Here is a 23780-nt window from a genome sequence, read left to right on the forward strand (position 1 = left end):
AAAAAATAAGAAAGACACATTTTGATACTTCCAAGCAAATGCCTTTATTGCCCCTCACCCATGAACAGAATCTTCCAAAGTAAAGCAGGTTACCATCCATATAAAGCATACACTCTGAGAACTATTAGGACCTGTTTTAATCCCCTTCTTGTTACACAAACTTTCTGAACTGAGTTATCGTTTTGCTCCTCTGGAATATCCTCCCACCCTTCTGGGACTCCAGACTACATTCTATCACAATTACTGTATTACATTTTAATAATATTTTATAATTGAATTTGAGCATAATTATAATTTATAATACATTCTAGAAACTTAGAAGATTCACGGCAGAAAAAGACCTCATGGTCCATCTAATCTGCACTTATACTATTTCTTGTATTCTATCTTAAGATGGATATACTGTATGTTTATATCAGGCATGTTTAAATTCAGTTACTGTGGATTTACCAACCATGTCTGGAAGTTTGTTCTCAGCATCTACTACTCTTTCAGTAAAATAATATTTTCTCACATTGCTTCTGATCTTTCCCTAACTAACTACTAACCTCAGATTGTGCCCCCTTGTTCTTGTGTTCCCTTTCCTATTTAAAACACTTCCCTCCTGAATCTTATTTAACCCTTTGACATATTTAAATGTTTCGATCATGTCCCACCTTTTCCTTCTGTCCTCCAGACTATACAGATTGAGTTCATGATAAGTTTTATGCTTAAGACCTTCCACCACTTTTGTAGCCCGTCTTTGGACCCATTCAATTTTGTCAATATCTTTTTGTAGGTGAGGTCTCCAGAACTAAACACAGTATTCCAAATGTAGTCTCACCAGCACTCTACACAGCTCTATACACATTCTACATGTGCTTATTTTAGGCATTAAAAGAAATTATTCCAAAAAGAGATCTCTAGAGCCATTTGAGATCCATGACACAGAAATGTTGTGAATCTTGGATGTACTGATAAACCACTTACACAAGCATGAGGCTCTGCTGGGTTGAAATGGGATAATTTGCCCCAGCCAACTCACTGCAGTCAACTCAACAAAGCCAACTCACCACAGAACAACTTGCCTGGGCTAATTTGCCATGGGACACCTTGCTGTGGCACAATTTAATAATTCTATTTCATTATTTAAAATAAATAAAAAATATTTTTGCCATTTATATTTCAATCTTCTCCACCTTTTGCATCCTTTCTTTAATGATTCTATTCCAACATTTCTTTGAGATTAGTGTAATTCTTGTCCTGCAGTGACTTGGCTGTGGCGAGTTGGCCGTGGTGAATTGTCCTAGATCCTTGCTGGAATGCCATATTCCTTTTAGCTAGCAAAGCTTTTTACTTTGTAGAACTTATTCCAAATGCAGTGTTTGGTGTCCAGATTTATCCTGGAACCCCATAGAAAATAAAACAGGCAAATAGAAGTTATATAATTTACAGATAGTGCCCAATTTACAATCACAATTGGGAGCAGAAGTTCTGTTGCCAAGCTAGCCAGTTGTTTTATTATCTTTTTATCACTGTTGTTAATCTACGCTCTCTAAATCTAATGCTTTTAAGTGACAGAGATAGTTTTAAAGACAAGTTATGATTATTCTTCTCAGCTTTTAATACTGCCTAAACATTGTTAACACTTAAGTGTTCCTATCTCCCCTATAATCCTAAATGTTCTTCCACGATTTTTGCATTTGAATAACAAACAGAGCTGGCTAGCGAAGAGGAAAAAAGTACCATATTTTTTGGAGTATAAGATGCACCTTTCCCCCCCTAAAAGGAGCTCAAAATGTTGGTGCGTCTCATACATCGAATGCAGCCATTTTTGCTGTCCCAAAGCAACAATCACACATCCCATTTTTGTGAAAAATGGGCCTATTTTTCACAAAAATGGGGTGGACAGAGGATCTGGGAAGTTTGCAAAGAGCTGCTGGGAACTGGGGAGAGGCAAAAATGGCCCCATTTTTGCAACAAAAAAAAAGGCCCAAAAAAGGCCCAGGGGTTTTTTTTTTTTGCAAGAATGGGGGCATTTTTGCCATCCCCTAACACCCAGGAGTTCCGTGCAGGTTTCCCAGACCCTTTGCCCAACCCATTTTTATGAAAAAATGGGCAAAAAAGGCCCGTTTTTTACAAAACAGGGCTCTTTTTGCCTTCTAATTACCCTACCTAGCACCTTCTACAACTTCGTAAATAACAAACTCAAGGACTCAACCCCCCTCCCACTATTAAAAGGATCCAACAACAAAGAATGATATGATGAAACAGACAAAGCTAACGTCTTCAACACATTCTTTGGCTCAGTCTTTGTAAACAGCAATGGCTCTTGCCCAAATTTCCCTATTTGTACCACAAATACTCACAACGATTTAACACAAATAGACTTCACTGAAGACAATGTTGAAAAAGCACTATGTGGCCTATAGCCTTCTCTGTCAATCAGGCCTGATGGACTATATACATACTTCCTACAAAAACTCTCCATAGCCATAGCTGAACCACTAAGCATAATCTTTGAATAATCCTGCAGGACCAGTTCCCTACCAATCCTATGGTGACTAGCCACAGCCATTTCCATGTTCAAAAAGGGAGATCCTAGTCTAGTAGAAAACTACAGACCAATCTGCCATAGGCAAAGTCATGGAATCAAACATAAATCAACAATTACTCTCCACCTAGAAATTAACAACCTACTTTCAAACAGGCAATTTGATTTTAGGAAAAAGTATTCTGCAATCTACAATTACTACTCTGCAAAAACATATGAACCTCAAAACCTGAGCAGGGCAAATCAATAGATGCAATTTACATAGACTTCTGTAAAGCCTTCTACTTAGTTCACGATAAACTACTTATGAAACTAAAATCTTATGGCATTTCTGGACCCCTGTATGACTGGATAACTGTGTTTCTATCAAACAGACAACAAGTGGTCAAAATAGGGTGCATCCTATTTAATCCTGTTCCTGTTAACAGCGGCGTACCCTAAGGAAGTGTACTAGGACCAACACTCTTGATATTCTATATAAATGACCTTTGCAATTACATTACAAGTGACTGTGTTCTCTTCGCCAATAATGTTAACTCTTCAACACCAACAATACTGCTACCCTCCAAAAAGACCTTGACTCTATTTCAGAATGGTCAAACATCTGACAACTCCAAATCTCAACCAACAAATGCTCTGTCCTGCACATTAGCAAAAAGAATCAGGACACCAAATACAAGCTGAATAAACTAGACTAGATCTTGGAATACTCATATCAAATGACCTAAGTGCCAAAGCCCACGACAACAATATCACCAAAAAGGCTCCAAGAGTTGTTAATCTAATCTTACGTAGCTTCTTCTCTAATCCTACGTAGCTCCTTCTCTAATCCAGTAATATCACACTACTAACCAGAGCATACAAAACTTTCACCAGACCAATCTTGGAATACAGCTCATCTGTCTGGAACCCACACTGCACATCGGATATAAATACATTAGAAAGTGTCCAGAGATACTTTACGAGAAGAACCCTCCACTCCTCTACTCACAACAGAATACCTTATGCAACCAGACTTGAAATCTTGGGCTTAGAAAGTTTAGAACTGTGTCACCTTTTGTATGACCTATGCATAGCTCATAAAATTATCTGCTACATTGTCCTGTCAATGACTACTTCAGCTTCAACCACAACAATACATGAGCACAAAACAGATGCAAACTCAAAGTGAACCGCCCCAAACTTGACTCTTGAAAATACGACTTTAGCAACAGAGTGGTTAATGCCTGGAACTCACTACCTGACTCGTCAACAAATCCCCAAAACCTTACCCTCACACTATCCACTGTTGACCTCACCCAATTCATAAGAGGTCAATAAGGGGCGTGCATAAGTGCACCAGCATGCCTAATGTCCCTGTTCTAATGTTCCCTCTTATCAGTACCCATCTTATAGAGATATAAACAATGTTATGTCTATGTATATTACCAATACGTACTTGCAGCGGTGGGCTAAAACCAGGAATGCCGTGAACGCTGTTCCGGCAGTGGAAACAGACCGCGTAGGCCCACTCCATTGCCACTGGGCATGCAGGTGCATGCATGTGCACCTGGCGTGATTCTGGTGTAAAATACCGGTTTTTTTGCTTCTGCACATGCACGGAAGCAAAGAAACCAAAAGTTTTTGCCCAAATCTCGCTGCCACAAGGACGTCAGCATGAGATTTCGGCTGCTGCACATGCTGTGGTGCCTAGAGCAGCAGCTGGGGCCAACAAGCAACAGTGGCCCACCAGAGCTCCGGCCGGGTGGCCTGCTCTCTGCTCTCCCATGCCGCAGGCATCTCTTGGCACACATGGGAGAGCACAGAGCTCGGGGCTACCCTGCCTGCTCCCTGCACCATGGCCCATCGACCAGGAGATCGAAGGTAAGAGCCGTGGCACAGTGGAGGGGCCAGTGGAGGGACATGCCACTTGCAGTGGAGTGGGCAGGCTGCTCGTGGCAGCGCCAGGGGGCAGCAGGGCGGGGGGCTGGCAGCACGGCGGGCAGATGGGAGCCGTAGCCAGGGGTGGGGCGGCGGGGGCTGGTGGTGAAGCTCTTACCTTATTTTACCGGTTGTGAGCGACAAGCAGCTCTTCTCTCCAATTTCCGGGTTTTTTTGCTTCCATGCATGCGCAGAAGCAAAAAAAAACCCCCTGGAAATTGTGTGTGTGCATCTTTGCACAAGATTTGGCTTTTGTGCAATGGCAGAAGCCTAATCACATGCTGGCCATAGGTGCGTGCCAGGGGCGCGCAGGTGCGTACTCCTGAAGCGTTCCAGTGGTGCTGGGATTAGTAACCCGTCCCTGCGTACTTGACAAATAAATAAATATCATAAAATAAATAAAATAACACTGTGACTGTGATACACTGACTGCAAATTTGCAGAAACAAAAAGTTAGAGTGTTTTGTAAATGCAGGATGAAAATCTGTTAGCCGATAGAGATGGGTCAAACATGCTTAAATTTTGGTTTAAAATGTCGATCTTGGTTGAGTTTCAGAATATTTCCTTATAAAGGTATAGTAGGTACAATGCTGTCTAATTCCTTAGTTCCAGGTCTTGCTTTCCTTGTTTATATTTGAATCCATATTATCTACTTATTCTTTTCTTTCCCCTTTTCTAACATGAACCTCTTAAAATAAGAAAGGATGATGTAGCACCACATTCCTTTTTTTCCTCTTCCATTTTTTGGAATATGTGGATGATAATTTCACATTCTTAATATAACACAAGTCAGAAAAATTCAAATCACTTTGATGATAATCTGGGCATTTTGGGGTTGGGGAGAAAAGAGTAAAATGTTATTCATCATGAGATAATTCTGCTCTGCTGATTCTGGAAGCTACTTGCACTGCTCGAAAGATTACAAAATCCTACAAGATTAACACATTAAAACTCAAAGTATATTCTGTAAGCAACATCAGTTCTTTATTGAACAGTGCTACCTGCAACTATAAAAAGCTGTAGCTGATTCTTAGTGTTATAATGAGAGTTTTAAGGAACAATGATACTGTCACTATTATCCTTTTACTGAAATAATCAATAATCAGTTCACTCCTGTAGGGTGATGCTGATATAACCAGCTTGTCTATGACATGTCAAGGGATATGAGAAAAACTTCCCCCTAGGAGAATGTTTAGGACCCCACCAGATTTCCACCAGAGAGTTGACTTTTAGCTCTGTTGACTTTTAGCTCTGTCTGGCTTTTCTGTTTAATAAAAATCCTAAATGGATCAATCTTTTATATCATGTTCACTATAACTTAATTACCTTCAGTGAAGATTATGAGAATTAAGTGTTGGATGTTAGTTTATATGAAGCAAAGCGGTGCTGACTAAGCTTTAGATTAATATCAAATACTTTGTTTATTGGCAAGTAATTTAATGAAAGGACACACCTATATGTTAGCAATGATATTTTTTTCTAAAATTGCTAGAACACAAATGTTTTATTCTAGCTTTCTCCCATCTCCCTTTCCAGTGCTGAAAGTGCAGTTTCTCTCATTCTTGTGAGTAGGTTTAAAATGACATAAATTTAATCCAAACCTTCAAAAGACTTAAACTGTATGCATTTTCTCTTTTTTAAACTCCTAAATTTAATCCATGACTCTCTCCACCCCCATAATGTGATTCATAGAGACAGAAGGGAGGTTTGAATGCAAAGTTTCAATGGGAGATGAATGGTTTCAGTTGGCTTTTAATGAAACCAGAAGGAGGTCCAATTTGAGCTCAAAATGTTGACTATATCGAGCAAAACACCCGTGCAATGAATGAGTTGCTGTTCAGTCTTAAAGTCATGTTTTTAGTTTCTTCCATGCTAACTGAACAGTATTTATTGATCTTTATTAAAGATATATATGCAATGCCTATAAAAACAACCATCCATAGCAGAATATGTTTTTCCTTATGCCTCAGTTACAGTTTTTAAATTATTTTTACCCAATCCTACAGTTTGCTTTCTTCAGTGCTGTTATTTTCCACTTGTAAAAATCAGCACAAAGATATCCATTCCTGTATCAATGCAAATAAAGCAGTTTCAGGTGTTCCAGTTTTTGAGAAGTTGGGGAAGCTACTTGAAGCATTTTCCTCCTAATCTTTTGTTGGTAAAATCTAGGTGCATTTTAAAATATGACTTCAGTACAATTTCAGGGCGAAAGAACTGAAATCTTAAACCAGTGGCAGTCTGAGCTTGGTAGTAATAGTAAATTTTCTTCCCCTTTCACAGCCTTCCATTCAGCCTCCCTTCAAGGCTTGTCTCTATTTAGAAGCAGCATTTGTCATCAGAGGAGCCCCCTCCCCTTTCCACATCTATTTCCATGGTAACCCTTTTAAGGCATTCTGCAGACTGAAAACTACTTTTGCTTTTTCATCATGCAGGCTGCCATTGTGAAGAGTTCACTACATCCCTACAGCTTCTGAATTAATATAAAAGAATATGCAAGCAGTATGCATGGACAATTTGTTTTTAAGACGAGTTACTTATAAAGGAACTACGGGGCAGCTTACATGCAACCTACTGTCAGCACGTTGTTTACTAAAGGAACCACAATCTAAATTGATTAATTAATTGATTAACTTTGGAATAGGTTTGATCAGAATGGACCTTGCATCCAGTCAGCTGGGCAATTTCCTGAATTTAGTTCAAGGAAAATCTGGCCAGATGGCTGGTTGGGTTTAAGCTGCTGATAAATTGCTGGTAAGTGTTCATGCTGTGATGTATTGCAAATCTCTCTTTTTTATTGTACATTTGTTAATGTCTGTCTAAAAATCATTTGCAAACTGGTGTCTTAATATCAGATTCTTTCCTGTTTAGAAATTTCCTTTTTAATGTTAACAAAGGTACAATCTGCTGTATTTTCCCTTTCAGAGCTTGTGTGCAGAAAATAACATTTCAGTGCTATATGTCCTTGCTGCTTTTCTTTAATGGCACGGTTCACTTTATTCTTATGTTTTTTTTAAAAAAAAAGTCACATAGGTATCAATGTTTTTCTTCAAAATTATAATTGGTTTAAGCTTCTGTTTTCAGAAGATGCAAAAATGGTAGACTATGACATTTAAAAAAATAAATTGTGCATTACTAATACATACATATACATTATTGCTGATTAATGTTCATTTATTACATTTTTTTTTCCAAAATACAAGTGGATGTGTTAATAACTTTGAAAAAAAAATAGTGTACCTTTGTTTGAATGTAAAAGCTGATATTGATTCTGTAACTGGGATTTTATATGCTTTTCATTTATTTTTTTGTTTTTAAACTGGAAGAATGTATGGTTAACTTGAACTATGGCAATATAAATCTCCTGCATTTCTGAAATTTTGAAGCAAATCATAATTGGTAAATCACCATGACAACATATTTTCTATTTCACCAATTTTTTTTTTACAATTCCATGAAACCCTTGATGTTCTTGCATTCATTTTATGATGAAAAATAATAGAAGTGAATCATTTCATTATGGTCTTAAAATCATTGACTCTTAAAGTAATACTGGTATATGTTGTTTCCTATACAATCTACCTTCTCTTTTGATAAGTGAATAGTACATTTGTTGGCAAATGTGAAAATAGTATGTATATGTGTGATTTATACAAAGGGCAGTTCCCAAAATTTTCTGTTTTTAAGAATTGAGGTGTTTTCATTAGATATCATACATAATGTGCAATAACTTTATGAACCAGGGTTCCTGTCAACTTAAGTGGTATTGATGAAATGCTGTGGTGGTTGGATTTCTTCTTTTCTGCATCCCACTGCCCTGAGGGTATCTTACACCTCTCTGGAATTAATGAAAATCATAATAATTAAAAAATAAAAATGCTGCTGCTTCCCTCACACCTTAGAGCATTATCTCTCCTCTGCCTTACCATCTTCTGTGTAGCATGGATCTAGGGAATGGAATTAGACAATATTTTAAAAAGTGCCTGTACATTCAGTTTTGCTTTTATGTGTAATTTTTCAGGAATATGCACTTGTTCCTCTAGAAACCTTATGTGGCACATATTCAAGTACGTTTAAAAAAATGTCAGAGCTTGTGAAAATACCGAAGGTACTAGGGATAAAGATGTTGCAACAGCTGCACTAATGGCAAGATATTAAAAAGCATCAGGCCTACTGGTATCAACCAGAGTTGATACAGTGGCTTGGAAGACTGATTAAATTAGGATGGTCAGAAATATTTTCAGAGGTGAAGTGCATTTTGTAACTGAATGTTGTATGCATCTGTGTCATTTGTGTTAGTATCACAATATAAATTAGGATCCAGAAATTGTATCAGCTTGAAAAGAAGAAAAGAATTCTAAGATCTACAGTTCCAGGGACCGAGATTTGGGGAAGGCTTCAGTAAGAGCTGAAAATTTAATTTTTCTTTGAGTTCTTAGGCAGGAACTCAAGTTATTTTTGTTATTAGAAAGCAGAGGCAATCAACTATAGCCTAGACATATCATGCAAGTCTTAAGAAATTTCTAATACAACCAGAGATGGGCTACTAAGGTGGAATGGTGATGTGTGCTCGCCCCCATGGCCCTGCGTGTTAGCAGAGTCCAGCGCAACTCTGCTACTGCAGCTGTGCAGGTAGCAGAATCATACTGGACTCCACTAGCACTCAGAGCCATGGCGGCGAGCACACGTCACCGTTCCACCTTGGCAGCCCACCTCTGAATACAACCTTCCATAGGTGCTTATATTTCCTTTCTAGGTCATAGTTAATAGGTAGAATATTAGTACATCTCCAGCAGGGAGATCCAGGGTTTGTATCTCACTTAACCGGAGATTTCACAGGTGGTTTAGATAAGGATTGGGGTGGATTATAACTTGGTGAGACCGTCATGACTTAATTTATCAAAATAAATGGACAAATAAATCCCTGCATGCCCTTTTTCACAAGGTCGCCCCACTCTTGAGTCTATAAACCATGGTAAATGGAAAAAAATGCACAAGGTTAACATTACTAGGTAAGACAAAGGTAAATTCAAGAGTTGTAATCGGGATCAGAAAGAGGTTTTAGCCCCTCTTCTACAGATTTTTCCTGAGTTTATACCACTGCTTCTTAGTTCCCTTGAGAAACTGGGGAAATTAAAAACGTAGAGCAGGATCACTGAAGGATACACATGCTTCCTGAATGAGGATTGCTGAATGGTTACATTGGTCTCCCATCTCCAGCAATCCTGTATATTTCTGTACTATCTGCTAACAAGCACATTATGTCATGACCCTCTAAGCAGCTTCACCTTCTCTTAAAAGAACTCAAAATTTATTTATTTATTTGATTTTTATGCTGCCCTTCTCCTTAGACTCAGGGCGGCTTACAATAGCAATAGCACTTTTTAACAGAGCTAGCATATTGCCCCCACAATCTGGGTCCTCATTTTACCCACCTCGGAAGGATAGAAGGCTGAGTCAACCTTGAGCCGGTGATGAGATTTGAACCGTTGACCTACAGATCTACAGTCAGCTTCAGTGGCCTGCAGTAGAGCACTCTATCTGCTGCGCCACCCTGGCTCTGTGATTGAGAGAGGCTATTGTCATGGTCCAGCTTAAAAAGAAAAAAAATAACTCAATGCATCATAAAGGTTGTGAATTACACATAACATTTGGAGCTAGACAGAGTCCTAGACATAGTATATTAGCTACAGCCACCAAATCTAATTCAGACACTGCCTTCCATGCAAAATTCTATCTTGACAAATTCTCAGAAGCTTGGATCCTGTGCATGTCTGATTATGCAGACAGCAGCCATCAACAATTTTACATGACCTGTAGAGCATGCAGGCAAGAAGTGACATCTATATCTAGCTGGGCCACAAGAGTATTCCAAGAAGAACAGTCGTCCGGCTGTGACCTTGCCTGACCCGCTGGGTCTCTCAGCAGTGGTGTTTCTAGCCAGCGTCTGCATTTGCTTCTTCCATCTCATACCCCATTGTGTTGAACAATGCTAAACTATAGGACTCACCATCCCCAAACCTTATGGAAGGTTGCTGATTTAGAGACACAAGAAGAACAGGATCTGGCTGCGGTGCCCTGAAGGTTTCCCTGCCAGGTAACAAATGGGCAACAGCAAGAGAGCAAGCAAAATTTCCTGCTTGATGAAGACTGAAAGTAGGCTTCTACTAGCAAAGTGAGACTAGAGCAGGGTGGTCAAACTCGCAGCCCGCTGGCCGGATGCATCACATACTGGCCACACCCATGCCCAGTTTGGCAAAGGGAGGGGAAAGTTGTGATACATCATGTGACGCCACCGTGACACCGTGAGTTTGACCCTGGAGGGTAGAGGAAAGAAATGAGAAAATGACTTAAAAAGTTGTTTCTGCTTGGCAAGGAGAAAGAACGAAAAGAAAAGTAGGATCTGAGCAGTTTTTAATGGGATGACTTTCCTAGATTGTATGATCATAAATATGATCTTGAAAAAAAGTATATCTGTTCAGTACTGTATTCCAATCTTGGGATTCTAGTTCTTAAAAGAGCTGCTGTCTTAGTGGCTACAGTAAAATGGCTGTTTTACTACTAGCTGTGTTTCAGACCCCCCCCCCCCTTAGCAAATTTAAGTGTAAATTTAATAGCTAGTTAGTCATTTGATTTTTGCAAAAGTTTTCCTGTTGTAACTTTCAGGCCAACAAATTTGTCTTCATACAGCACTTACAACAATGTGGGGTTGATCTACATTAAACTGTTGGCCGAATTTCGTCTGCTATTCTGAGGATGATTTTTCACAATGATTGTGGCCCTGTACTTTGGGACTGGATAAGCCAGTTTGTCCAGTTGATTTTATTAAATTAATCCACTGATTGCTTTGTAGATTGCTTGGACGTTTTGGGGAGACAGCTATGTCTATATTTGGATACTTGATCTTGCATGATTTGTGGAGTACTTCTTTTCAATATTTCAATGTTTATTCAGAGTTGTTTTGTTGTTTATTAACTGGTTGCTCCAATAAGTTTTTAAAAAATCATTATTTTTTAAAAAGTTGCCCTGGTTAAAGAAGGATGTGGATGGTTAATCAGCAATATAAGTACCATTGTTGGTTAGGATAGGTGCTTTTTTATGGACTGGAAAGCCATTTATGGCCTGACTGCATCTTACTTCTTTATTCCTTTGATATAACCATTGCTCAGTAAACAAGGGGGAAAACAATTTCAATAGCTAAATATACAGAGGTGTATGTTCAAGATACTGTTTAGAGTTTATTGTGATATTAACGCCGGCTGACTCACCGGCCCCACGGCGATGTTGCTGAAGGGCCGGGCAGACTCGGACCCTTCAGATGGCGGCCGCCATCTTGTTTTCGGCCGAAATCTCGCGAGACGAGATTTCGGCCGGGAATGCCCTGCCCACGTGGCTGGGCATGACGTCAGGTCTGGGCGGGGCCTGCTGGCCCTATTTAAGGGGCAGCAGGCCGGGAAACAGCCTTTTCGCCCGGACCTGGTTGCCTGAGCAGACACTTGTTTGGTGCTGCTCGGCCGCCATTTTGTGTCTCCCTCGTGTTGCGGCCGCCATTTTGTGGCCTACCGAGGGGGCGAAAAGTGCTTTGCTAATACTTCTCTTGCTTCAGGACGTCGTTGAGGCCTCACTCCTTTCACCGGAGCTGTTTGCAGCGATCCCCCTCGGGCCCGAGGGGGATCCCCCTCGGGCCCGAGGGGGACTGGTAACCTCCTCCCCCTGTGGGGGGAGTTGGGCCTGCCATTTGTGCTGTGGGTTTCGGCATAGGTGGTTTTAGTGGCTTATTGCTTACCTAAGGGGAAAGTGTGATGGCTCCTAAGAAGAGGCCTGCCACTGCTCCTATGGCTCCGCCAGCAGCGCGCCCCAGGAGGGCCCTTAGGCCTTCTGCCCGGGCCCGGGCCAGCAGGGAGGGGACTGCTGGGGTGGTCCCTGAACAGGGGGGGGTGGTCTCGTTGCCTCCTGCCCCTCAACCTGATTTTTCTCCTGCTCTGTCTTGGGCCAGGGTGTTGGAGAGGCTCGATGAGCTCGAGCAGTGGAGGAGCGGTGCGGTCCCCGGAGTGTCCAGCGATCAAGTGCCTGCGGCGTTGGGGAGAGATCCGGCGGCGGCCCAGGCTGGGCAGCCGGCTCCGTTCGGTCGGCAGGCCCCTGCAGGGCCGATGGCGGCTTTCCCGGGCCCCACACCATTGGGCCCCCCGTGGATGTCTTCAACCCCGTACGGGGCAGGTGAGGCTGCACCACACACCACATCTCTGTCTTTTCTTCCTCCCCCCGCCCCGGGTTTTCCCCCGGCGGGGGTCGGGAGTGGGTCCAGCTTTTTGGGGTCCCCCGCGGGCACCTGCGGGCAGGTGTGGGCCCCGCCGGTTCCTCCTCCGGGGCCGCCGGCGGCCAGCGCTGCTCCGTTGTCTGGGACGGGTCCTGCGGGGACACCAGCGGTGCCAGGGGCAGGGGGGTGGGTTCCTCCGGTCCCTCCTGTCATGCCCCCGCTCCCGGTTTTCCCCTACCCCCATGGGGCGGGTGTTTTTGGTGTGGCGGCCAACTCGGTATGGGACCCCTTCGCTTGTATTAAAGCGGGGGCCATACCGTGCGGGCTGCCGTCCACCCCTCTAGGATGCCACCTTCACCCGTCGGTCAAGGAGGCTATTTGGCGGGGCGAATACGTCGATCTTTTTTCGCTTTTGAACCGCGAGGTTCCCAAGCAGGAGAAAGAGATTGTCCCGGGGGAGAAAACGAAGAAGACCAAGGTAACGAAATGCTTCAGCTCCTGGCTGTATGCCTTTCTTACCTATGGGTCGGTAGTGATCCAACGGCAGCCGGCTATGGCCTCTGCCATGTTTAAGTATATAGACTTAATCGCCAGGGCCCATTTTGAATATAAGGGCACCATCTGGCGCCATTATGATAAGGGTTTCCGCATGAGGATGTCTGTGGAGCCCAACTTGCCGTGGGATATGGTGGTCCCGGACCTGTGGTTCCGGGCCACGCATATGTCCGGGAAGGAAGGGTGTGAGCGCACGGATAGTGGGCACTTTATGGAGGAGGAGCCCGGCGCGGCTTCGCCGGCCAAGGCGACTCCTGGTGTGGCTGGCAAGGGGGCCTCGCCCGCTTGTCATGAGTTTGCTGCAAAAGGGGCGTGTTTTCGTCCCTTTTGTAAGTACAAGCATGCCTGCGGGAATTGTGGGGGGTCCCATGCAGCTTCGGTCTGTCCCCGCCCCAAGAAAGGGGCGGAGAAGAAGGGCGGGGGTCCAGGAAAACCTCCCCCACCAGCTGGGGGAAAAGGGGCCCAGCCCAATTAATGTTTCTGTACTTGAGGGTTGGTTGATCGACTACCACCCTCGCCCGAGAGCCGAGTTGCTCTTGAGGGGCTTCTCCGAGGGATTTAGGATCCCTTATGTGGGTATTAGGAGGGCCTTCATGTCCGACAACCTCAGGTCGGTTGTCGGACATGAAGACATTGTACGGGCTAAGATTCGAAAGGAGGTGGCTGAGGGCAGGGTCCTTGGGCCCTTCCCGGAGCCGCCCTTTCCGAATCTTCGTGTGTCCCCCTTAGGTGTGGTCCCCAAAAAGGCGAGTGGTGAATTTAGGTTGATTCACCATTTGTCTTTTCCAAAAGGGGAGTCAGTGAATGACTTCATTCCTGACGAGCTTTGTTCCGTCCGGTACGCATCCTTTGATGCGGCCGTGGCTATGGTTAGGGAGTGTGGGGTGGGAGCCCTTATGGGTAAATGCGACATTAAGTCGGCATTTCGGCTCCTCCCCATTCACCCAGGCGACTTCGAGCTGCTGGGCTTCCATTTCGAAGGTGGGTTTTACGTGGATAGGGCATTGCCGATGGGCTGCTCTATTTCCTGCTCCCTCTTTGAGAGCTTTAGTACCTTCCTCGAGTGGGTGCTCAGGAGGCGGAGTGGCCTGGGGTCTGTCGTTCATTACCTTGATGATTTCTTGATGGCCGGGCCTGCGCAATCGGAGCAATGCTTTGCTTTGATGCGGGACTTCGAAGCCCTTTGTGCTCAATTGGGGGTGCCTTTAGCCTCCGAGAAGACCGAAGGCCCTGCCACCAGGATTACCTTCCTGGGTATTGAATTGGATTCAGTGGAGCAATCTTCCAGATTGCCCCTGGATAAGTTGATTAAGATCAGGTCCAAGCTCGAGGCGGTCCTGGGCTGCAGGAAGGTTACTCTTCGGCAGCTCCAGGAGTTGGCTGGGATTCTTAATTTTGCCTGTCGGGTGGTGGTGCCTGGTAGGGCTTTTTCTCGCCGGTTGTATGATGCGATGAAGGGGCTGAGTTTGCCCCACCATCGTACCCGCTTATGTGCAGGGGTCAGGGCTGACCTCTGCGTGTGGCGGGAGTTTTTGGAACGTTTTAACGGGTTGTCGTTTTGGCGGCAGGAGCTTCTTTTGGAAGCGGAGCTGCAGCTGTGTTCAGACGCCGCAGGGACTTGCGGTTTTGGGGTAGTGTTAGGTGACCAGTGGTGCTGGTCGGCATGGCCTCCGGAATGGAGTGCCTGTTCATTGGTTAAGGACTTAACCTTTTTGGAGCTTTTCCCCTTAATAGTGGCCTTAGAGCTCTGGGGGGAGCAGTTCAGGGATAAGACTGTGCATTTTTGGTGTGACAATCTAGCGGTTGTCCATGTTGTGAACGCCCTGTCCTCTAAGAGTGACAGGGTGATGCGGCTTGTCCGCCATTTTGTGCACAGGTCCTTGTCTTTGAACGCCTTGTTTTTGGCTAGGCACGTCCCTGGTTTAGATAACGGGGTGGCTGACGCCTTGTCCCGTGGTCAGTTGTCCAGGTTTCGGACCCTGGCCCCGTGGGCCCGAGAGTCGCCGGAGGTGTTTCCAGCCCACCTGTGGAGCCTGGGCGGGCTCTCGAGAGCTGGAGAGACGAGGCCTCCAGGGCGATCGCCTTATCGGTAGCTCCTAGTACCCTGCGAGCTTATCAGCGTGCAGGTAAGGAGTTTGGGGATTTCAGGCTGGGTAAGGGTTACCCCCATTGCTGGCCTGCCCCGGTTGAGCACCTAGCTGAATTCTGTGTCCTGCTGAAGGGGCGTGGCCTTTCAGTGAGGACTATCAGGGCTAGGTTAGCCGGCCTCGCCTTTCTGTCCAAGGCGGGGGGGTTTGGTGATTTTACGGGTGATTTTCGCATCCGCAGGATGCTGGAAGGTTGGGTGAGGGAGCGACAGGGGTTTCCCGCTGATGCTCGTCGGGCCCTGACGGTTCAGCAGCTGTCTCTGATCAATCAGACATTTGGCAGTCTGTGCGCCTCTCCTTACGAGGCTCGGCTGTTCAGGGCAGCGACTTGCGTTATGTTTTTCGGGGCCCTCAGGGTCAGCGAGGCAATGGCCTCCTCGCAGTCTGACTTGTCGCTCCGCGCCTTCCAGCTCGCTGATCTGTCCTTTAGACAGGGGGGTGTCTCTCTTTTGGTGAGACACTCCAAGACAGATCAGTTACACAGAGGGGTTAGACTTGAACTTAGTGCAGCCACCGATAAGTCTGTTTGCCCGGTGGCTGCTTTACAGCAATTTTGTGTTTTGCGTGGGTCAGGGCGTGGGTACCTTTTTATACACCAGGATGGTTCCCCCCTGACCCGGTATCAATTCTGGGCGATAGTGTCTAAGGCTATGTCTCAGATAGGCATGGATCCCGCCGGCTATGGAACGCATTCGTTCCGTATCGGCGCCGCCACTAGCGCGGCACTTTCTGGTCTCCCGGCCCAACGGATTCAGGAGATCGGCCGCTGGCGGTCAGCGGCATATTTGGGTTATGTCAGGCCCGCTGAGGATCCGGGGCAGGGTTTAGGCTAGGTAACCTCTCTGTGTGTGTCCTCTTCCAGGTTCCCAGTCCAGGCAGAAACCGACGGTGCTGCTGTGTGGCCACAGCATGGTCTTCTGGGCCGGCCGCTCAGCAGCCAGAAGTGCCATCGGGACCCAGCTGTCGTTGGGACGGTGGGTCAATGTTGTTTGGATGGGCCGGAGGGGTATGCGGTGGGAGGGCCTCCTACCGACGCTGCTGGGTACGCAGCATCTCAGGGCGGTACCCGGCGCTGCTGGGCGGGCGGCTACCCAGGGTCGCGCCCAGATGGGACTGGGTGGTCGGCAGCCCATAGCCGCACCCAGATGGCTGGTCTTGCACCTCGGTGGCAATGACCTATGCCTGCTTGGCGGTCTACCGTTGATCGTCCAGGCGCGCGAAGACCTGCGGCGGCTTCGCACGGTATGGCCCACCACGCAAGTGGTGTGGTCAGAGATCCTCCCACGGATCGTTTGGAGGGACGCCATTTCCCTTAGGGCCATCCACCGGGTTAGACGTAGGGTGAATAAGGCCGTGGGAAAGACTGTCAAAGAATTAGGGGGGATTGTAGTTGCCCATCCCCTCATCACTGTAGATCGGCCGTGGCTTTACCGGGCCGATGGCGTTCACCTGTCAGAACAGGGGAACGCCATTTTCTTACAGGACCTGCAGAGGTCTCTGCGTGAGCTGGCGCAGATAGAGGGGGGAGTCGGGGGGCCAAGATAGAGATCTGACCCCCGCTCCGTGGCAGGTTAGGGGCGGAAATCTGGGTGGTTTCAGCAACTGCGCGTTCTCCCTTGGGCATCTTTGGGGATGATTGACAGGTTCTCTCCAAGACCATGGTGGGTGCTACCTGCGCACTTGGGGGGAACCTGTCTTTGGGTCCCGCTATTGAAGTCCCAGGGTAGGGGTGAGCCGGCGGGACCCCCCTCATGCGAGTGTATGGCAGGGTCTCAGGTGAGGGAGAGGTCCCTCACCTGGACCAGCATCGATTACGCCCATAGTTGCCCAGGAATGTTGACCTTTTACGTCATTTCCGCCCCGGAAGTATTTGTTTGACCCTGCAGGTCCATTTGGTTCCGGGTCATAGTTAAGTATGTTGATTATGCAAATTTATGCTAATTCATGCTAATTTAATTAATAAATTATGCAAATTTATTATAATAAAAATGACCCAAGTTTAAATCCAGCTCTTGTGTCCGAGTCGTTACTCCGTCTCTTCTGCAATAACGCCGGCTGACTCACCGGCCCCACGGCGATGTTGCTGAAGGGCCGGGCAGACTCGGACCCTTCAGATGGCGGCCGCCATCTTGTTTTCGGCCGAAATCTCGCGAGACGAGATTTCGGCTGGGAATGCCCTGCCCACGTGGCTGGGCATGACGTCAGGTCTGGGCGGGGCCTGCTGGCCCTATTTAAGGGGCAGCAGGCCGGGAAACAGCCTTTTCGCCCGGACCTGGTTGCCTGAGCAGACACCCACCCGCCCTTCCCTATTTTGCAGTGTGCCTAGGGGTCGCCTTCGGGGGCCGAATGGGAATTTTTTGCAGCTTCGCCCATTAGGCCAGGCTGTTTTTTCGCCCATTCCACACTGGGGAGATGGATGTGCGGTTAGGGGGTGTTTGCATTTAATTAGGTTAATTGGCTTACCTCTGGTCATTGGGTAGGCAGGTTAGGGGCGGAAATCTGGGTGGTTTCAGCAACTGCGCGTTCTCCCTTGGGCATCTTTGGGGATGATTGACAGGTTCTCTCCAAGACCATGGTGGGTGCTACCTGCGCACTTGGGGGGAACCTGTCTTTGGGTCCCGCTATTGAAGTCCCAGGGTAGGGGTGAGCCGGCGGGACCCCCCTCATGCGAGTGTATGGCAGGGTCTCAGGTGAGGGAGAGGTCCCTCACCTGGACCAGCATCGATTACGCCCATAGTTGCCCAGGAATGTTGACCTTTTACGTCATTTCCGCCCCGGAAGTATTTGTTTGACCCTGCAGGTCCATTTGGTTCCGGGTCATAGTTAAGTATGTTGATTATGCAAATTTATGCTAATTCATGCTAATTTAATTAATAAATTATGCAAATTTATTATAATAAAAATGACCCAAGTTTAAATCCAGCTCTTGTGTCCGAGTCGTTACTCCGTCTCTTCTGCAAATACTTGCTAAGAGGTTGGACCACAGATACAGTATTGCTAGGATGGGAGAAGCTGACATGCATTATTAAATAAAAGTTAAAGATCCCCATGGGTTTTAGTCCTAGGAAATATTATTTATTCTTTTAAGTATTCAGTCATGTCCATCTGTTGGCGACTTTATAGGCAAAGGTTCTTCATTCTACCCTGTCAAGCACAGCTTCTTTCAGTTCTTGGAGGTTCATCTTTGTATCAGTTTTGATATTATCAAGCTAGCACGTTCTTTGCTTGCCTTTCTTGTTATTCCATTAACCATTCTACCATCATTCTACCATTATTGACTTCTCCAATGAATTTACACACATGGCATGGCCAAAGTAAATCAGATGTAGTGATTTTGGCTTCTATTGATATGACTTGTCTCTTGGTTACTTTGGATACCCATGGTATACACAAAAATTTATATCAGAACCACCATTCAAAAGTGTCAGTTCTTCAATCAGCTGTTCTTTGTGTCCAACTCTCATACCCATACAATATTATAGGAAAAATTATTGCTTTAACTAGCCTGATTTTGTGTTTATATATTTTCTTTTCTTTTATGTACGCTGAGAGCATATGCACCAAGACAAATTCCTTGTGTGTCCAATCACACTTGGCCAATAAAATTCTATTCTATTCTATTTATATCAAAATCTCTGCTTTTCCATATTTTATTCAAGTTAACCATTGCAATGCGGCCAAAGTTTATTCTACATTTAATTTTAGGATTAGAACTGCCATCATGAACATTTTTTGCTTCAAGAAAGATAAATTTTCAAACTGATTCCATTTCCTTCTTGTTTGCTTGCTAAATTGTTTGCTAAATTAATATCAGGCATGAAGAACCACACGCTAAATTCCAGTTAAGCTGATTTATTGTTTGGCCCTATACACATGAATCTAGTCAACTAGTCAAGAAACATCTCTTGTCGATATGCAGCTTGTCATTACCTTGGTTTTCTTGACGTAAGGACTCTAACTTCTTTTTCACTTTTGTCCTTAATTTTCCAGAACATTTTTTTCCAGGTCTTCCTAATTTCCACTTTTGGTTTTTCTCCCCACATTTCCACATTTTTGTTCAATCTATCGAGATTGAACAAAAATGGTGATAAAATATATCCTTAACTCCCTTACTGATCCTGTGTTACTGTTAGGTGTGTGTCCAAAACAGTTGGGTTGGCAATATATAAACCAACATTGTATGTAATGTAGCTTTAATTATATGCTATGCTTGATTGGCTGATGGTGTTGCAGATTGCCATAAGAGGGAGCTAGAGATCACAGTTCTTTATCTCTGATCATACCTTGCTCTGTCTGATACTCTCTCTGACATGCTTTGTTAGATATTTTGTTATCCGTTGTAGCTAAACTGTGTTATAGCTTGATATCATTATTTACTGTTTTTGATTAAAAAAAAACACTGGTAAGAAGACTTTGTAATATGATATTCTTTGGACTGTTATTCTGACTATTACAGGTATGATGTGGACTGTTTATCAGATTTTGCTACTTCTTAAAGTAAACTTTAACTCAAATTAGTGTATCTGTGAGTGGCTGAGTATTTACACTCGTGTGTGCATATCCTTGTTACCAGACGGGAGTTGCCATTCCTCCCGCTCCCATTGTACTGCGTTCACAACTCTGTGTGCTCATCCTAGCAAGATTTTGCTTCTACGCATGCACAGAAAGCAAAATCGTGCGAGGGATTTTGACAATTTTTTTTGCTTCTGCGCATGTGCAGAACCAAAAATGAAAAGGGCAAAATCTCTCTTGCATGTGCATTCCCTCATGAGATCTTGCTTCCTGCTCATGCATAGAAGCAAAATCTTGCTCAGATGCAGGCATGCGCATGCCGGAGACACAGAGCTGTCCACGCAGCTGAATTTTCACTACCGTATGATGGCGTCATCTGTACCGGTAGGAACCCGATACTGCTTCTTACTCAAGGATTACTCTGTACATGCTTTAACAGTTTTTATAAATTATTCTCACTGTTGCCTCCTAGTCAGTGTACAGTGATCTGTTAGGTCTAATCAGATTCATGGTCTGGGGATACCAAGATCATACAAAGCTGACCATAGTTTGTTGTTTTCTACCACATCAAAAAGAATTCTGTAATTGGTAGGACTCATATGTTGATCCTTTTGATATTCATATGCCTTTTCCATAAACCATCTATTATTGGCAATGTGATATCAAGGGCCATGCCTCCTTCTAAAGCCAGCTTAAACATCAAGTAACTCTTGACTTATTACGTTATACTATTATTTATTCATGCATTCATTGGATTTGGAAGGCTGCTCAACTCCACAATGATTTTGGGAACTTTACACAATTTAAAGGGAAGAGGAAAAACAGTCTGAAAAGAGAAAGACATATATGGTCGGTAAAAGGTAGGTAAAAGAATCAAACAATATCTAAAATTCTGATAAAAATTGGCATGGACCAACCCCAAGCTGAGAGCAAAGTTACATTTTTAAAGACTTGTAAAAGACTTGCAGGATGGGACCCATGTCCATTTCTGGGAGGGAGGCTGTTGTAGAGGAGAGGTGCGACAATGGAGGAAACCTATCTCATCAGGTTTATAAAAAACTCAAATGACATTTACTATGTCTATTATATGGAATCCATTAGGTATTTGGATTGTGGTTAACATTTTCTTGTACGTATTCCAGTAGTATAAAGCTACAGGTAAGCAGGTACAGTTTTGAGCCAACTAGCATGCATTTTAGATAGGAAGGAATAGAAATGTGGAACCATATTAATTCTGAATCAGAACTTGTGGGATTTGTTTTATGAATGGGTTGTGGAAATAGTGATTATAAACTGTAAAACTCACATTTGAAGTGGATTTGCTTTTGAAATTATCACTGAACAGTTCAATGGTTTTATTTTTTGTGAAAAAATAACAGCTTTGAAATTTTACAGCTAAACAACCCTTTTCTTAAAATAAGTGTGACTTTTAAGAAGGACTTAGGTGTGCCTATTCATTCATGTCTTTTGGGGCTCAGTTTATTTAGGACTGTATGCAAATTCTGCTTTTCACAATCCCCACCCCCTAAAAGGCTCTTTCTCCCTTCCCTTCCCTGCACAAAAAAATTGTCTAGAGTCCATTTGCTTGCCTTTATCTAGTTTCTCCAGCACAATTCCTTTTCCTTTTTTTGTTTCCAGAATATGCATATCAGTCTTTGACAGACACTTTTTGAAAAGGCTTTGCAAAAAGTGACAACTATTTTGCTTCTGGCATATTAATTTCCATAACATCATTAAAAGTACCAGGTAATTGCAAATGTTAAAATTTTATGAGGAATGCACAAGAAAAAAAATGTTAAAATTTCATTAGGAATTTCATAAGGAATAGTGGCTAGGCGGCTTCTGAGATGCTTTTAAAATTGAACTTCACTGCATTATGTAGCATTAAAACAGAGCATCTTCCAATATAAAAATTATCTTGAAAATCTGCTGTTATTAATTCACTGCTTATTTGAAGCAAATAATAATAATCTTGCTAGTTATGTTATGCTGAGAGAATGTATGGGTGTTTGCTCACTGTTTTATGGCATCAAGTTAACTGTTTAGTAGTTTTTATTCGTTTTATTGTAAGTTTTCTGAAAGGCAGCATACATATTTGGTTATGGACATTATATAGCATGAATTTGGCATAGACCTAGGTTATCTGAGGGACCATCTCTCTCTCCAATCACATGCATATCATTACTTCTGACATGCTCTGTGCCCTGCTTGGAAAGGGAGTGTTGCCTGGTCGAGCCCATAAAGAGAGCCTTTGCTGCTGTGGCAGTGGCAATTTGGAACATTACTGCTTCTGAGATCAGACTGGCTGCCTTTTTAGAAATTGTTATGTTGCCAATGGGCATGGGGAACCAGGAATGTAGTAGAGCCTGTACAGTGTCTGTACAAGTAGTATTCAACCTATGACTGGGGAAGGGTGTGCAACTGGAGATTTACTCAGCAACCTGTGACCTTTTTCTGATGCCTTTCCCATTTAACATCAGCACAAAAATGTGTTTTTTTAAAGTAACAGATAGAAACTTCTGATATAGATGCAACCCCTTTTCTTTTGGCAGGAAAGAAGATTTGCTTATGACTTGCCATTTGAATTTGTAACCATATTTTATTTATTATTGTATGTGTATGGGGCAGTGGTGGTATTTTTCTTTTTTACTACCGGTTCTGTGGGCATAGCTTGATGGGCTTGGTGAGTGTGGCTTGGTGGGCAGGCAGGGGAAGGATACTGCAAAATCTCCATTCCCTCCCCATTCCAGGGGATGGTTAGTGCAAGATCCCCTGTCAGGCCAAAGCCATTTTAGTTGGGGTGTTTGGCCTGCCACACTTTATGCTATGTTAAAATGTATTCTTTGCTGTGGGAATTTGAGAGGGGTCATTGCATGAGGGATGTCTCCATGTAGCCATGACAAATTCCTTCTGGGTTGTCAAGGCCATCCTTTGTCTTTTCATCTTCATGGAAGGAGATAGGAGTTTCTGCACAGTTGGCCGATGAAGATTGGTCAACATGATGGACTTGGGGGTGTGGGGGACAAGGCTTTGAACTTTCAATTGGGTGGAAAAAACCCTGGGATTTCAGATTCCGGTTTCTCCCAGATGTGCCAACATGGCTCTGCAAATAAATTGGAACTTTGTGGAGTACTTTGCCCTGGACTGTGATTTAATTTTTGATGCTATTTGGAACCCTGGCATTCCCATTTCCTCCCACTCAGCTAGGACTCGGGAGGCAGAGAATAGATGGGGCGGGGCCAGTCAGTGATGGTATTTACCAGTTCTCTGAACTATTCAAAATTTCCACTACCTGTTCTCCAGAACTGATCAGAACCTGAAGAAACCCGCCTCTGGTATGGGGTCATGGGTATAACTATCCATCTGCCTACTAACCTCCCCACAGTACCTACATATCTATGATACCTACCTCTTGCCTTGTGATGTTTGTTAATTATTTATAGACAGCCAGTGTCATCTAAAGGATGTCCCTTTGCCACTCATTTTCGCTTGCTGAGTGCCATATTTTTCAGAATATAAGATGCACTGGAGTATAAGACACACCTAGATTTTAGAGGAAGAAAACAAGGAAAAAAGAATTCTGAACCAAATGGTGTTGTAATATATTATTTAATAAAATACCAGTGTAGCAGAATACGATTTACAAACATGTATACTTTTTACAACCATGTACACTTTTTACAAATTTCAAACTTGGCAGTTTTAAGACTTGTGGACTTCAACTCCCAGAATTCCTCCTCCAGTCAGGCTAGCTCAGGAATGGGAGTGGAAGTCGACAAGTCTTAAACTTTCCAAGTTTGAAGACCGTTGCACGCCTAATCTCTAACCCAGGGGTTGCCAGCTTTAAGACTAGTGGACT

The 23780-nt window shown here is 44.1% G+C and overlaps 1 protein-coding gene across 2 annotated transcripts in view; it reads left to right on the forward strand.

Annotated features, from left to right (window-relative positions):
- The window catches only part of FGD3 (FYVE, RhoGEF and PH domain containing 3), a 114923-nt gene that overhangs the window by 28993 nt on the left and 62150 nt on the right, over nt 1-23780 (forward strand). The window contains exon 1 of one of the 2 annotated variants that reach the window (XM_070738525.1): nt 21560-21667. The exons of the other annotated variant lie outside the window; for it this stretch is intronic. The gene's annotated coding sequence lies outside the window, so the exon portion shown is untranslated. Of the gene's footprint in view, nt 1-21559; nt 21668-23780 lie in introns of those variants that run through there. 2 annotated transcript variants of the gene reach the window in all.

This window comes from Erythrolamprus reginae, chromosome 2 (genome assembly GCF_031021105.1).
Source record: "Erythrolamprus reginae isolate rEryReg1 chromosome 2, rEryReg1.hap1, whole genome shotgun sequence".
NCBI classification, from domain to species: domain Eukaryota; kingdom Metazoa; phylum Chordata; class Lepidosauria; order Squamata; family Dipsadidae; genus Erythrolamprus; species Erythrolamprus reginae.